The following is a 16,719-nucleotide window of genomic DNA, read 5'->3' as shown; positions in this document are numbered from 1 at the left end:
TTATTTGTTTATTTTTTTATGTGGTGCTGAGGATTGAACCCAGTGCCTCACACATGCTAGGCAAGGGCTCTACCACTGAGCCACAACCCCAGCCCCTGAATAGTCTATTTAGCTATACTGAATATCTCTCCCCACAACAGATAAGAGACATTCTAAATAGTTTGCTGACCTGGCAACCTTGTAACCTCAAAAGCACTGAGGGCAAAATACCTAATACACCCTGACCATTTTCTATGGATGGTGTGTTTTCACAGACCCTATCACATCTCATTTGTGGAGGATTCAATCCATTTTTAATTATCCAGAGCACAAACTTTAATATTTAAAGCTTAAGAGCATCATAAATTATTTATGAAATATTTTTATTACAAAAATATTACATCATGGAACATTTAGAAACTAAGAGAAAAATCTTCTTGACCTAACTTTAGCACCTTAGTACACTGATGTTATTATTATTTAGTCTTATTTTCTTCTAATCCTCTTATTTTTTCTTTTTTTTTTTTTAAGGGGGGTTGGGGTGGGCAGTACTAGGAATTGATCACAAGGGCACTCTATCACTGAGCTACATCACCAACCTTTTTTTTTAATTTCTTTTTTTAGATGCTGCTGGATCTCTATTTTATTCATTTATTTATGTGTGGTGCTGAGAATCAAACCCAGTGCCTCACACATGCTAGGCAAGTGCTCCACCACTGAGCCACAACCCCAGCCCTCCTGTCTTAGCTTCCTGAGTTGCTGGAGTTACAGGCACATGCCACTGCACCTGGGTCTATGCATTCTGGTACATGTAATCATAATACTACACTTTTTTACTTTTTTATTTTTGTTTCTAGATGGGATCTGGCTATGTTGCTCAGGCTGGTCTTGAACACCTGGGCTCAAGTAATTTTCCCAACTTGGCCTCCTGAGTAGTTGGGACAACAAGCACATGCCACTACACATTTGGAAGGTGCTTTTCCTCCGTAGGTCTTCAGACTGTCCCACCTGGATTTTATCTGAGCTCATTCAGTGTTTAAAGGACAGAAATCAAGATTAATCAACCTCTGTTTATATGAAGGACATTATATTGAAGAGTCTGTATTGCTGTTGTTAAAAGTCAGTGTCACTTTGCCTGTAATAAAAATACCAAAACAATGGAGAGGAAAGCATTCAACTGTTAAACACCCAGCTTCTCTCTCTTTTGTTAAAACAGCTGAGCAAGGCAGCTGGAGTAAACCATTTGAGAATCTGGAGATTGCTGTCACTGGTAAGGATGTCCCAGCTGTGCCCTGTGGTTGAAGTTATCATCATTGTCTCAGGATTCCAAGTCCCAAGCTGAGCTCACACTAGGGACTTGAATCTGTCTAATAGGAGCATGACCTCTGCCTGCATCATTTAGGAGCCTCGGGTGAAACAGTAGATATAAGATATCAGCTGATACCTCTCTTAATGTAACCTGCTCAAAGGAATGACTGTGTGTGTATGTATATATGTTCAAGCATGCTTGACATAACTGAGGATACAGAATCATCTCCCCCAAAGAACTGTCATAATTTTTATCCTAGTGTGGTTTACACATGTGTGTTCATCTATGTGAATGCATGTTTTAAATAGATGTGAAACAAAGCTCTTCCCAGAGTAGGTTCTGCTCCCTTTTCTTAAGGAGAATGGCAATGGATTTAGGATTTATAAGAGGAGGCATATGTCCCTCCTTGGTCACATTCTGCTTCCTGCCTTAACCCACCAAAACTCTTTTTTTTTTTTTTTTTAAAGAGAGAGTGAGAGAGGAGAGAAAGAGAGAGAGAGAGAATTTTTAATATTCATTTTCTAGTTCTCGGCGGACACAACATCCTTGCCGGTATGTGGTGCTGAGGATCGAACCCGGGCCGCACGCATGCCAGGCGAGCGCGCTACCGCTTGAGCCACATCCCCAGCCCACCAAAACTCTCCATTTCTAGAAGCACATCTAGCCTACATGGCCTCTGTCATACACAACCAGTTCTCATGGCCCCATCAGAGATCTGAATAGGTTTCTTCAAAGCTGCACCAACCCTAGGAGAGCTGAGTTCCCTCAGCCTGCTCAGATGTATAGGACAGCCCCCTAGCATTCTTGCATACCAAGAAAGAAGAAGGAAACCTTGGAGAAACTGAGGCATGCTTGTATTGAGCAGCTTATCCATCATGATGAGCAGTACAACTTCCAGAGCTCCTAGCTGCCTGACAAGTGCTCCTCTCAAGCCATGGAGCATGCAAATGCCTTCTTTTCCTCTCTCATCTTTTCTTTTCTTTTCTTTCTTTCTTTTTTTTTTTTTTTTTTTTTTTTAAGCAAGTGGAGCTCCCTGAAGTGCACTTACTCTCCAAATATGTACACAGCAGGACTTGAGAGATCACTTCTGTCTGTAATGGATGCCTTGTGTCCAAGGTGTTTTCCTGAGTATTGTGCTCTTCAATTTAGGACTCCTAATGCATGATTAATGTGTGTTTAAACAGTCATTGCCTAATCGGACTGCTTCACCTTAGGGACACTGGTGAGTACACAAAGCAGACTTACAGAAAACTCCGTTGACATGCGCACAATGATCTGACAACTCCAGTGTTGTATAAGTGAACATTCTGAGGCTCAGATGGTGCCTGTCCAGTCCTGCAGTTTCCACTGAGTTGCATATGATTTTCAGAGACTGGATTCCCAGAACCATTTGTTTAAATCAGGTTATTTTTTGCTTTTTGTTTTAGCATAATCCAAGCAAGGTCCTATGAGTTCCAGAGAGACTGGTTGTGGGTCCTATGTGATGGATGCTTACAGTCTAGTAGGAAACAGATGTATGTGTGAATAATTTTATATCTGGGTAGAAAGTAAGGAGGGTCTTAAAACTGATTTAAAAGGGAGGAAAGGTTCATTCCATTGTGCAGGGGACTCACAATCACTTAGGACTTGCAAACTGCTGTGGGGGTTGGGGTGCCTCGCGGGGGCCCGCACAGCCTTTCCCAGCCATCCACAGAGTGGTGTGTGGGCTTGTTGAGTTCCCTGCTGGTTTTGCCTATAGACCAGAGGAGCCCTCTATCCTGCTTGCTTCTCTTGGCCTCCATGGCTATGAAACAGAAGCATCCTCTAAAAAGATTCTCTAAGTTCTTGATTTTGATTCACAAAAATGAGATTTGAACCTAATGATCTGTGGACAAATGGCAAATAGGAAAGAAAGACTAAGATGACTCACTCTGAACATTTGGGTCATTTTGATTTCATCTCATTTGCAACCCATCAGGGTCCTTAGAAGATGTGTGTGTGATTCATCATATTATCTGAAATTTTTAAATGAGTCATGCCTGAAAAATGGATGAGGACTTTTTCTCTGAGAGATGTTACAGGAACTGTACAAGCCTGTCCTTTTCTGAAAATTCTTAGAACTGGTTGCTTATAGTTAGAACCTTGAAAAAAAGTGGGAACTTGGCTTAAAGATATATATATATAGAGAGAGTATTAGTATGTGTATGTATTTATGTATACTTTGAAAAATGGTTTATTTTTATGGAAACCATTTTAGAAGTTAGGCTTATAATTGCTAAATGATTCAACCACCAAATTACTGAAATCTTCCCCTCAAGGAGTATTTGACATTTAGTAGAAATTCTATATAATGGAATTAATATGAAAAAAAATCTGAATAAATTTTTAGTTCTTTAACTTCCTCATATTTGGATTTAGAAGGAAAGATGGCTTCAGGTAGGCTCATTGTTTGTTTCTTTTGCCTAAAAATAATGGTAAGTGGCGAAGACAAACACTGAAGATTCAAGGCTGCTTCTGCTGTATCTTAACTGATTTCCCAGGCAGCATCCAGGTGTGAGAGTACAGTATACCTTCAGCCCCCTTATCTTCTCAAGTTGGTTGTTTGGGGTTATTTTGGAAAATGCCAGTGACACAATGATTATATATTCAAGTTCCATAAACTGTTTGGGTTCAATTCCTAGCTCAGTCTCTTACTGAGAAAATTGCCCACCTCTGCGCTTTGGTTTTCCCATCTGTGTAATGGACGTGATGACGGTACCTGTCTTCTAAGTGTGTGGTGGTAGTGGAAGAATACATGTGCCATGAGGACACCGTGCTTGACTCGTAGTTAGCACTCAGCCAACCTCAGCTTCCTTTCTCCTTCCCTCCCTACCCTCTTGTTCAGCGTTCCATCTATGGGAGGATAATCCCAAAGACAGCTATTTAAAAATTGTCAGCCTGGCCACCTGTTAGTTTCTACCAACATCTAAGGTAAAGTTTAAAGTACTTTAAATGTAGAAGTTTGAAATATAGCAGGGTTTGAGTTATGTGTGAATTTTCATGCATCTCAGCTGCTTCTGTCTCATTAGTAAGCAGAATTGAATTTATAAAAACTGAAGCTTTCCCAGGACCCTGCACTCTCTGTCTGACCTGGTGTGCAGCTGTGCTGTCCCTGGGGTGTTTCTTGCTCCTATGCTTTTCTGACTGCCACCAACTTGGTCAGTGATGTAAATCACTCCTTCCCCGGTCTCCTTCTCTCCTTCCTTCCTTCCTTCCTTCCTTTCCTTCCTTCCTTCCTTCCTTCCTTCCTTCCTTCCTTCCTTCCTTCCTTCCTTCCTTCCTTCCTTCCTTCTTTCTTTCTTTCTTTCTTTCTTTCTTTCTTTCTTTCTTTCTTTCTTTCTTTCTTCTGTTTCTCATGCCTTTCCATTCCTTGAAACTGTCTTAAAACCAGGAATCATAATCATTTAAAAATCAAATTTAGAATTTCAAATGGATTTTCTTTTGCAAATCACTTTTTCTAAAACACTTAAGTGTATAGAAAGACAGTTTTAACTTGATTTTTGCCTAACTTAAAGTTATCAACATGAAATTGTGATGATAGCTTCTAAATATATGGAGTTTGAAACACAGATTAAATGGAAATTTTTGTAGCCATGCATGGCCTTTTTGTAATCTACCAAAAATATGTTTCCTAACTAGTATTCTTACATATACTCTTAGACCAATGTATGATACTGGCTAAAAATGAGCTATTCAGGACCTTTATACTAGGAAATTCAGATCTTAAAGGCTATCACACAATGAAACAGCTTGTTTAATACAATTCATTAAATTGTATTCAAGTCATAACTTTAAAAGTTGTCTTTTATAGGTGTAGGGATAATTGTTTCCCTTTTTTTTGGACCAGTTCACCCCACATTGACAAGATGTTTGATAATTTAGAAGCTTGTACTTTTTTAGCTTATGGGTAAACTGAGAGAAGTAGTTTACTATTTGAAAGGGTGTTACCCAGTGTTTTTAAGACTAAAATTGCCTATGAGACTTCCAAAGTATCTGCTTTAATTAACGTTAGGAAATAAATTAACTGAGCCATTATTTAGAATGTGTCTGTTTTTAAAAATGAGCTTGGAGTATTTGAGGAACAGTTGGGAAGCCATGAGACCACCTCAAAAGGAGAAGGGGGATGGAAGAGAGGAAGGTGAAGACCGGCACCTCTTCCATCCCTGGAGCCTGCCTATTGAGTGGGACTCTCTAAATCCCTTCCCTCAAGCAGCCCAGACCCCAGAACTTCCCTCCTGAACAACACAACCCAATCCTCCCTCCCCCAAGACTCCAAGACATGTTTTTCATGTTTTCAGTTTACACTGCTAAGTTAGAGATACCCCAGAGGTGTAAAGAGACTGAAAGTGGTTCTTCATCCGAAAAATGAAACTATTAGAAATCATGTGTGTAAATGAAGCACTTTGCACATGGAACTCAGAATGCCATAGTGAAACACATGCCTTCCCTTCCTAGGTTATTTCACATGTATATGAGCACATAAATATGTCAGGAGAAAACCATCAAATTTTAAGTGTTTACTATCATGCTCCACATCACAGTGCTGGCTCCTGCACTGGCACGGTTTGGCTAGTTTGCCTTTGTCATGAGGATCAGAGAGATGGATACAGCTGGCAGATTTGGAGCAGTTATGAACTTTGTCTTTAGAAAAGAAAAGAGAAGAGAGCAAGGAGACTGGAAAGAACCGGAAGAGGGAGACCTGAGAGGAGGAGAGATTGGGGTGGCAGTCAGAGGAAATGAGACTTTGGAAAGATATTTTTGTTCTACTATGCAGCGTGTCCCCGTGACCCTGTCCCTTACACTGTCATCATACAGGTTGCATGAGGCTTTAGCATGTTCAGAGTGGGAGGCCTCTGGTGTGTGTCCATGATGCTTCACTTTTTTGTGTGCGAGCTCAGGGACCCAGTACCTACTTCATCTGTAATGACATTCTAATGTACTAGATAAAAATAATGTCATGTTTTGTGTTTTTTTTTTAAGAGAGAGAGAGAGAATTTTTTTTTAATATTTATTTTTTTAGTTTTCGGCGGACACAACATCTTTTTTTGTATGTGGTGCTGAGGATCGAACCCGGGCCGCACGCATGCCAGGCGAGCACGCTACCGCTTGAGCCACATCCCTAGCTCCGTAATGTCATGTTTTTAAAATTTAAGTTGAAGCCTTCTGAGCAGTAGTTTAAATCAGTTCCCCTCTGCTTATAGCTGTCTGTGACTTTGACTTTTAATACTCTTTCTAGTTCTTTGTATTAAGGAACGATTTTTATTTTTAAAATGACAAACTCTTTAGGGGCTGGGGTTGTGGCTCAGCGGTAGAGCATTGGCCTAGCATGCGTGTGGCCCTGGGTTTGATCCTCAGCACCACATTAAAATAAATAAAATTAAGGTATTGTGTCCAACTACAACTAAAAAAATATTTTTTTAAAATGACAAACTATTTAAAGAAGGCATTTCCTGCTTTCTGTAATAACCAAGTACGTCCTATTGAACCAACTTTTCCACAGGTAACTATAAATACTGGGCAAAATATAACACTACTAAAACATGTTAAAAAGCAGAATTGAAGTAGGGTCTACTCTTGCAAGAAAGGAATGGCAGTGGCTGACTTTCCCAGTCATGTATGGCTTTCTTGAGGGTGTGTCCTGTCTGGTAACATATAAGGCAGCTAAAGCTTTCAGATATTACAGTTTCTGTCAAACCCACAGAGGCCAGCATTCAGGAGATCTGCAGCATGAGGAAGAAAATCCTAGAAAGGGGAGGGGCAGACAGAGGAGCCCCAAACTCTGCCCAAATCTCTGGCTGACCTTTAAACTATTCATACTTGACATTGATTCCCAACTACACCTAAAATAACTGAGACTTGGAATAACGTTTATATTTTTCCAAGTAGCATCTCATTATAAAAATCAAGAAAATTAATTATTGGTTTATTGAACACTTTCTTTAGAAAAACATTATTTTCATTAAGTTCTTGGGACTTTTGTCTTTGTCAACCAAAAGCCCTTAAGAGCTCCATTCTTTGAGGGTGTCATTTCAGAGCCAGCTCACTGAATGCTTTCTTAGTGCAAGCTGTGTGCTGAAGAGCTCAAATGTCACTGGGAGGTTAACACATGCACATATGAAACATTCAGTAACAGGCCTCATTTGATGCCAAAGAATATTTAGTGTAGGACTTCTCATTATACCATAGCAATTAAGAAAAATCAACATGTATGCTTGGAAATTACTAAGATAATAAATAGATAAGGTAGCCTTTGTCCTTAAGCCTATGAGTTCAAATAGTAACAGTAACAAAATGTGGTATTATATATATAAAACAATATATAAGGGCTGCAGTTGTAGCTCAGTGGTAGAGTGTTCACCTATCACGTGTGAGGCTCTGGGTTCAATTTTCAGCACTGCATATAAATAAAAAAAGTAAAGGTCCATAAGTAACTAAAAAATATTTTAAATAATATATAAATAAGGGAAAAATTAATTCTGATAGGAAATAAAAGACTGTTTCATAGAATCAGTACCATATGGTCTAAGTGTTGAAGGCTGGCTAGAATTTTTCAGGTAGAGACAGAAGAGACTATTCCAGGCAGAAAGAGTAGCATGACCAAGGGTACAGAGGTGGGGAACTAGGGAATAAGGGAATGTCAAGAAGCCAGAGTTGACTAAACAGCTTGGGAGTGGGAAGGGAAGTGGCCAATGGGATGTGGCATTGAAGAAATAAGGAAGCAATCAAGTGAGTGTAAGAAGTCTGCTTGCTGTGAGTAGAAAGAGAGGTTGTAATGGCCAGATTTGTTGAGGAAAGATTTCATAAAGGATGTATTCCCAGAAGTAGAGGAGAAGGGAGTATCCACCCACTTAAGTACTGAGGATTGAACCCATGGGTGCTGTACCACCAAGCTACATTCCTTTATATTTTTTTATTTGAGATAGGGCCTTACTAAGTTGCCCAGGCTGGCCATGAACTTGCCTTGGCCTCTGAGTAGCAGAGATCACAGTTGTGTGCCACCTCCCAGACAGGTATATTCATTTTCTATGGCTGCCGTTAACAAAAAATTATCACAAACTAAGCGGCTTGAAATGACAGAAACTTGCCATCTCACAGGGCTGAAGGCTGGGAACTTGAAATCAGGGTGTCAGCAGGACCCTGCTCCCTCTGTGGGTTCTAGGGACAAATGCTTCCTTGCCTCTTCTTAGCACCTACTGGTCCTTGCCATTCCTTGGTCTCTGCCTCTGTCTTCACACCACTGTGTTTCTTCTTTTCCGTGTCTGTGTCTACATGGTGTGTAGACCTAGCCAAATCCAGTGTGACCTCATCTTACCGATGATACCTGCATAGACCTCATTTCCACATTAGAAAATATTTTAGCCAGACACAATGGCACACACCTGTAATCCCAGCAACTCAGGAGGCTGAGGCAGGAGGATCACAAGTTCAAAGCCAGCCTCAGCAACTTAGCAAGACTCTAAGCAGTTTAGCAAGACCCTGACTCAAAATAAAAAATAAGCGCTCACTTCAGCAGCACATATTCCAAAATTGGAACAATTCAGAGAAGATTCGAATGGCCCCTGTGCAAGGATGACATGCAAGTACGTGAAGCGTACTTGTATTTCTGAGTGCAGCTAAAGCAGCAGAGGTGATTCTGCATGTGAACAACATCATCAAAGCAGCACCAAGGAAACGAGTCCCTGATCACCATCCCTGTTAAACATTTCCAAATGCTGTTGATCTCTGGACTGCTCATAGCAAAGTTCTATTCAAAAGACTTCACCCTTTAGAAGAAAACTGTAGAATTGATGGCTGGCTGTGCCCATTATATCCTTAAGTTCGGATGTTAGCTGACCTCCTGTTTTAACATGGGGTCTAATTTATTTGCTGTTTCATTTTCCATAAAATTAAGTTGATTTAAAAGTTCATTTCTCATGGCATGCATTAAAATTTTGAATGACTAAAAAATAAATAAATAAAAAATAAAAAGGGCTGCAGAGGTTGTGGTTCAGTGGCACAGCACTTGCCTCGCATGTGTGGGGCACTGGGTTTGATTCTCAGCACCACATAAATAAATAAAATATAGGTATTGTGTCCATCTACAACTAAAAAAAATTTTTTAATGTTTAAAAAGGGGGAGGTGCTGGAGATATAGCTCAGTGGTTAAGTGTCCCTGGGTTCAATCCCTGGTACCAAAAAAAAAAAAAAATAGAAGATCATATTTTTAGGTTTTGGGTACACATGAATTTGTGGGGATACCAATCTGCCCAGTACAGCAGGAAATTAAAAATAATGTGAAATATTCATGGTCTTAAAGTTCTGCATCTGCCTAATCCCTAATATTTAACTCTCTTTTATGAAACACTGTTGTTCACAAAAGTATATTGTTATTATTAACACCTACTTATTCATGACCCATTCATATTTTGATTTTTATAAGTTGTCATTGAAAGTCACAAGTATTTTATGTCATTGTAAAACATTTAAAATTAAGTCATCACTAAGTAACTCCGTCCTTCTTCTTGTCTCTCCTTGGTAAAAAACGATCACGGACACACAGTTTCATTGTTCCAAATGTGTAAGATTAAATGCATTTTGGGGAAGAAGATTTTTTTTTAAAGCAAAGCCATTCCATTAAGTAGACCTAAATTTAGATCTCCAGAGCCTTGTAGACACTGAAGAGCCAGTGTTGAAACTCATAATGAGTTCCAGACTGCTGCAGCTGAGCCGCCTGCCTCTCAGCAGTAGCACTTGCACTAGCTTGTTCCAAAAGAAGGAGTGCGCAGATGAGGGACTCTTATCTTCAAGGCTATCATTTCAGGTATTAGTTAAAATTTCACATTCTTGACCTTCACAATTCTTAAATCATGAATTCCTAGCAACCATAATCTGTAAAATAAAAAAAAGCATATTAACACATCCCATAATAACAAAGATTATTAACTTAACATATTTAATTCAACTCAGAAGAACCAAAAATGAAACATTCACTCCCTCCACCCCTATACCTGCAAGCCCAGCTTTTCCTAACAATATCCCTTAGTTAGAGAAAATAAAATGAAGCTTCTGGAATTCAGCTTAAAAGAGAAAACATTTTATAGCTGGCATGGCTAATTTGACAATATATATGAGTGCCAGTAATTCTCTTAATATAATTCTTGAATAAAAATCTTAGAGGTGAAGGAGCTGGGGATATAGCTCAGTTCGTAGAGTGCTTGCCTCGAGTGCACAATACCCTGGATTCAATCCACAGCACCACAAAACAAACAAAAAAAGAATTTTAGAGGTGAGAAAATACTGCTTCCAAAGCTCTTGATGATGGGCTAACTCTATATGTATTGTATTTCAGATCTGGAATTGACTCTCTTTGGTGTGAAAATGGTCACCAATACGTAAGACTTAATGTTACTGTTAAGACTGGGCTGAGTTAACAGGAGCAACCCCTTAGTTTTCTGTGTGGAATTAGTTTCAGTTCTGCAGGCCATTCTAGATAAAGAGCACTTCAAATTATATCTGTTAGACATGACTTTTTTGGAGGGAGGGAGCATAACAGGTTGAACTCAAGGGCACTCAACTCCTGAGCCACATCCCCATCCACAGCCCTAATTTATATTTTATTTAAAGACAGGGTCTCACTGAATTGCTTAGCACCTCACTTCTTTTGCTGAAGCTGGCTTTGAACTCAAGATCCTGCCTTAGCCTCCGGAGCCACTGGGATCACAGGCATGCACCATCGCACCTGACTAATGACTTTTATTTTTGCAGCTTCAATTCCATTCAGATTCATTTAGATTCATTTCTTTCTTTCTCTCTCTCTCTCTCTCTCTCTCTCTCTCTCTCACTCACTAGGGATTGAACCAAGGGGCACTTAACCACTGAGCCACATCCCCAGCCCTTTTTACTCTTTATTATGTCTCACATCATTGATTAGGGCCTTGCTACATTGTTGAGACTGGCTTTGAACCTGCAATCCTCCTGCTTCAGCCTCCCAAGCCACTAGAATTAGAGGTGTGTGCTACCATGCCAGGCAAGATTCATTTCTTGAGTACCTATTGTGTTTCAGGTATCAAGTGTACCAGTGAGAATAAGACAAGATCCTTGGCCCACCCATCAACCCTCCATGGCAAGTTAGTGCATAATTGCAACATATTGAGAGGCAGATACAACATATTGAGAAGGAATGCCCAGAATGCTATGGAAGCTCAGAAAAGAGCATCTAAAACTTGCTTGAAAGAAAAGTATAATTCTCTTATTTATACAAACATGAATTCTATGCTTTGATAATTGACTTCAATATTGGTACCTACAAAAAGGAAATGTATTCTAGCAAACATTTTTTTAAAGATAGGATTTGCCAAAACAATCTATTCTAAAAATAAATCAATAGATTGATCTAAGAAATCTTAATTATTCCTTCATTATTTTCTTAATTAATTCTGTAGTCAAAGCCTTAAAAGGATTAATGGTCCACTCACCAAAGTCATCAATGATAACACTCAATTTAAAGATAGCTTTTCGACCAATTCACCCACCCTCCTTGCTGAAATTAAATTGTGGAAACTGTCCTCCACTCCTAATTTACTTTTACTCCTTTCTTTAGGTGTTCACTTAAATACACTTTATTCTGCCCCCTAAATATTCCTTTATTCCCCAACATATTTTTACCTTCATTACCATTATTTTATTGCCCATAGCTCACCTGGATTGTGGCAATGATTTCTTACTTGCTCTCCCATGTCTACTCACTGTCTGCCAGTACTCCTCCACCGACATGAAATCCATGCAAGTATTTTTCCTTATTAAAAATCTTTTCACCCCTTACCTTCGCCTACAGAATAAATTCCTCAGGGCACTCATGGTCCTTCACCAACTGGCCGTTGACCACCTCTCAGTACTGATCTCCTGCAATAGACCTCCTTGTACCAGGGCAGTTGGTTGAAATTCCTAGAGCACTTCCTGCTCTGAACATCCTGTTCCTTCTACATCTCATCTGCTCCCAAGCCATCAAGCTTCTATGCCTCCCTCAGACTCAATTTGTAAATCACTTCCTCTGTGAGGTCTTTCTGGCAGTCTCACTTTCACCTAACTACCTTTGTACCTTGTATTTACAGGATAAATTTACTGCTGTTACACCCTCCCATTATAATTTGAGATTCTCCCCATGTCCAAAAATAAGGTTCACTTTCCAGTTAATAGAAAATTTGGAGAATCATCCCATCATTCCTCATCTCTAGAGTCTCCCTGGGCTAGAAGAATGGGTACAAGTAAGGGCCTCAAGGGAATTCTTCCATGTGGATTTGAATACACTGAGGAAGCAGCTCCAGAGCCTGTTCAGTTAACTCTGCATCTTACATGGTCTGATGCCACATGCTTTTCTAAGTATGCATCTTTGACAAAAAGAGCACCCCAGAGCCAGGCACAATGGTGCATGCCTGTAATCCCATCAGCTCAGGAGCCTGAAGCAGGAGGATCACAAGTTCAAAGCTAGCCTTAGCAATTTAGTGAGGCCCTAAGCAACTTAGCAAGACCCTGTCTCAAAATTTTAAAAAATTAAAAGAGTTGAGGGTGTAGCTCAGTGGTAGAGTGCCCCTGGGTTCAGTCTAGAGAAAAACATATAAAATACCCTACCCCAGAAGAGAAAGTCCACAGAGCATCCAATGATGCATCTTTTTGCTGAGGCAGCAAACTTTCTTATCTTGAATTCATGACTTCTTTTGACCTTTCCAGGCCATGCTGAAGATTAAGGAGATCTGGAGTATGCAAAGAAAGAACAAAATTAATTACGGCCTTCAGGGGATATAGGAAGGGTGTGTATAGCCTTACGGTATATCTGCCTCATCAATTCCCTAGACAAGGGGGATTTGGAACTGGTTACCAGCTGACATCTAATCTCTAGAAGATAAAAATGTTCTAGTTTTTTTAAAAAATCTAAAGAAAAATGTAAGAAATCTGGTTTTAAATGCTTCTTGTTTCTTACCTCATACTCTTCAAATATTGTTGAAAATCACTGGTTTCCTGCTAGGTTTTTGTTTTGCTTTGAGGTTTTTTTTTTTTTGTTGTTGTTGTTGTTGTTTTGCTTGTTTGTTTAGTTTTTGTACTGGGGATTGAACCCATGGGTACTTTACCACAAGCTCCATTCCCAGTCCTTTTCATTTTCTGTTTTAAGACAGGGTCTTACTGAGTTGCTAAGGCTGGCCTTGAGCTTGAGCTTGCAATCCTTTTGTCTCAGCCTCCCAAGTCTCTGGGTTTATAGACTGTGCCCTATGCACTACTCCTGTTAGATTTTTAACTCCTGTTTCTTGTGCGTGTCCTCATGGAAAAACCCAATATTTGTCCTATTTCCAACAGGAGTGGGTTTTCCAATGGAACAAGACCAATAGTGCCTAGGTCTAAGAGATCCAATGAGTTCAGAGAAAAATTCAGCCAAGGGGTTTTATATGTGCATAGATAAATATTGAGAGAGAGGGAGTCAAAGAATTATAAAACCATCTAAAAGTTACAGAGGAGAATGGAGCTACAGCCCATCAAAATTAAAGGATGGGCATTTGGAAAGAATATGTGCTTTGGAGCAAAGCAGGCCTGGATTTAAGTCCCACATATTATTTGTGGAGTCTTATGCAGGTCTGTTAACTTCACTAGGTCTTGGCTTCCTCTTTATAAAATGGGGTTCATAGAAACCTTCCTTATGAAATTGTTAGCCTTAGAGTTAATGTTTGCAGAATGCTTTGCAAGCAGTTGGCTCTGGTAGTTATGATTTTGGGTTTCTGATGTGATGGAATCTGATGTTTCACCCAGATCCCCCCAGGAGTGCTGTTGGCAGTGATTTCTATTCAATGACTGCTCAGGTGAGTGTGTAAACGCCTGGCTTTCTTGACTGAACTTGAAGCAATTCTGAAGGGCCATCCCAGCTTCAGATCTCCCCATGGTTCAGCCAAGTCAGTGATAAGCTTATGTGGCAGCTCAACCTCTCTCACTCCACTTTTCTTCCCTCCCTTCCAAGGATATTGACCCCAAGAACACTTCTAAACAAATGTCCTGCATGCTAAACTCTATTCCAGAGTCTACTTCCAAAGGAACCTAACCTGTAACAATTAACTTAGCAGAGGTATCCAGTCCTGGGTTATAATTCATCACACATTGACCCAAGATGCTAAAAACTAAAGATACTGTGGCACCTTGGCCAGGTGCCAGGAGGTATTTTAGAAAGACAGGAAAAGCATCAGAAAAAAAACTGTAAGGGAAAGAGTAAACCCCTAGAGACATGTGGAATTTGCCCATAGAAAGGCATTTGATTGTTTCCAGAATTCAAAAACACTCTAAATCCTCTTCCACATTAGCCCAGGCACAGGGAAATGTTCTTCAGCATTAACTTCCTAAAAAGAACTTGGCTATGAGGTTCACATCAATATAATTAAGCAAATGTAATGATTAGTCTTTTCCAGCATTGAGCTTTTAATTCCTTCCCAGTGGCAAGGGCCCAGTTAGAGACCTTCCTGGAAACAGAGTTATTTTCCTTTCCCTTGACTGTGTTGGTGGCATAAGCAGTTATTTTGGAGCTGGGCAGCATTGCAAACATATTTTGGGGAACTCAGTTGTTTAGGCAGGAGCCCCCTGTCTCACTCATCCTCTTCCCATCCCCTCCCAAACACATATTATGCTGTTAAAATCAGCAAATTAGACAAAGATTATACCCACCAAGCCAATCCTGAAGTTAACTTCTAGGGTTTCATTGAACTCTAATTTGGGCAGGGACACCATCTCCAGGAAAGGCCTTTTCTATTCTTTCCTACACTGATTTTGTAAGGGTCCAGCGGAGCGTTGGAGAAAGAGACCACATAAGAGACTGGCTCCATGCAATTGGCAAAAGGGGATTTATTGGGGATCCATTCCAGCGCGCTGGGGCTCCATGCTCACTCAAGAAGGGAGAGCAGCCCAGAGCCCAGAGCAGAGGTCAAGCAGAGCTTAAGTACACTTTCTGGAGAGGGCGGTGGGCTTTGCATACATCAGAACAAATCATCATGAGGCACGGGAAAATTGAACAACAACTCTGAGACATGATTAGCACATTCATTGGCAGGAACAGGTCGGGGCGGGGGTGATTGGTCATTCCTAAGGGGGGGTGGTGTACACATTCAAACTGATTGGTTCGGGCCCTGTGACAAACTGCACAGGGCCCTAGGCTAAATGGCCAGTAGTCTTAACTATCTCAGGAATTTCAGGTTCTGGGTGTAGCAGAGGAACTTTGCGATGCCCGGGTCTTTTACATTTTAATTTTGCAGTTTAGAATCAGCTTAGAAATTTTACCCTTACAATTTCATCAGATAATAAAAATTGAAGACCCAGGAGGAAGGAGCTCATCAAGTAAGACTAGCTGTTGCCAATTAGCCTGGTCATACTCATTGAGTAATTAATCAACCAATACTTCTTGAGGACCATGTGCTAGGCAGTGGGCTGTGGACCACAAATGCAAACACTGCACACAAGTTTCCACCTCAGACGACAGTGGGCATGAACAGGGGAAGGTTGGCAGTAGAACTATGAAGTGGTACAGAGAGTACAATGAGATCAGAGAGAAATGACTTTTCCCAGGTCACTTTTTCAGTATCTCTAAACCTTGAGGTCACTCAGGTAGTACCTTGCCCAAAGCACTTAGTAAATATGGTTGGTGTTTTTCCCAGTGGTTTTCATTCATTTTTTTTTTTAACCTTGAAACAACACAATTGCTTTAGTCAGCTTTTCTGCTGCTGTGACCAAAAGACCGGTCAAGAATGATTTAGGAGGAAAATTTTATTTGAGGTTCACGATTTCAGATGTCTTACTCCACAGATGGTGGGCTCCATTCCTTGGGCACAAGGTGAGGCAGAACATCATGGCAGAAGTGTGTGGTGGAGGAAAGCAGCTGGGAACACCACGGCACCCAGGAAGCAGAGAGCTCTGCAAAACAAGGACAAAATATGAACCCAAAAGGCATGCCCCCAGGGACAACCCCTCTTTCAACCCCTACCTGCCTAGAGTTACTACTCAGTTAGAGATTAAAAATCCTTATGAATCCACTTGACTGGGTTAAAGGTTTCATAACCCAATCATTTCACCCCTAAACCTTTTTGCATTATCTCACACAAGAACTTTTAGGAGATACCTCATACCCAAACCATAACAATATTCAGTGGGCAGCAGACGTACAGGGTTTTTTCAATGGTGACATCTCAACCAGTGTTGTGTGTGCCTCTGTAAATCTTGGTGTCCATATTGTAGCCTTGCGATATAGAGGCACCCAGATAACAGGGATGTTCCAGGAACCTTGGGGGACCTGCTGGGTCAAGGCTCCTGCCTCACCTCCATTTATAATACTGCCAAAATATGCAAAATGAGCAGTCACTCCTGCAGAGGAAGCCAGAAGTCTGGCTTCTTTCTATCACACTTCAAAGGCCAGA

General features: G+C 40.4%; 1 protein-coding gene and 1 non-coding gene across 4 annotated transcripts in view; both read left to right on the top strand.

Moving 5' to 3' along the window:
* The window catches only part of Frmd5 (FERM domain containing 5), a 303,923-nt gene that overhangs the window by 232,257 nt on the left and 54,947 nt on the right, over positions 1–16,719 (top strand). The gene's annotated exons all lie outside the window — the stretch shown is intronic.
* Positions 8,804–8,910, top strand: LOC113186165 (U6 spliceosomal RNA). Its single transcript, XR_003301237.1, has one exon. It is a non-coding gene; the product is annotated as a U6 spliceosomal RNA (small nuclear RNA).

The sequence above is a fragment of the Urocitellus parryii genome, chromosome 6 (assembly GCF_045843805.1).
Source record: "Urocitellus parryii isolate mUroPar1 chromosome 6, mUroPar1.hap1, whole genome shotgun sequence".
NCBI lineage: Eukaryota > Metazoa > Chordata > Mammalia > Rodentia > Sciuridae > Urocitellus > Urocitellus parryii.
This window is presented reverse-complemented; position numbering and strand designations above follow the sequence as displayed.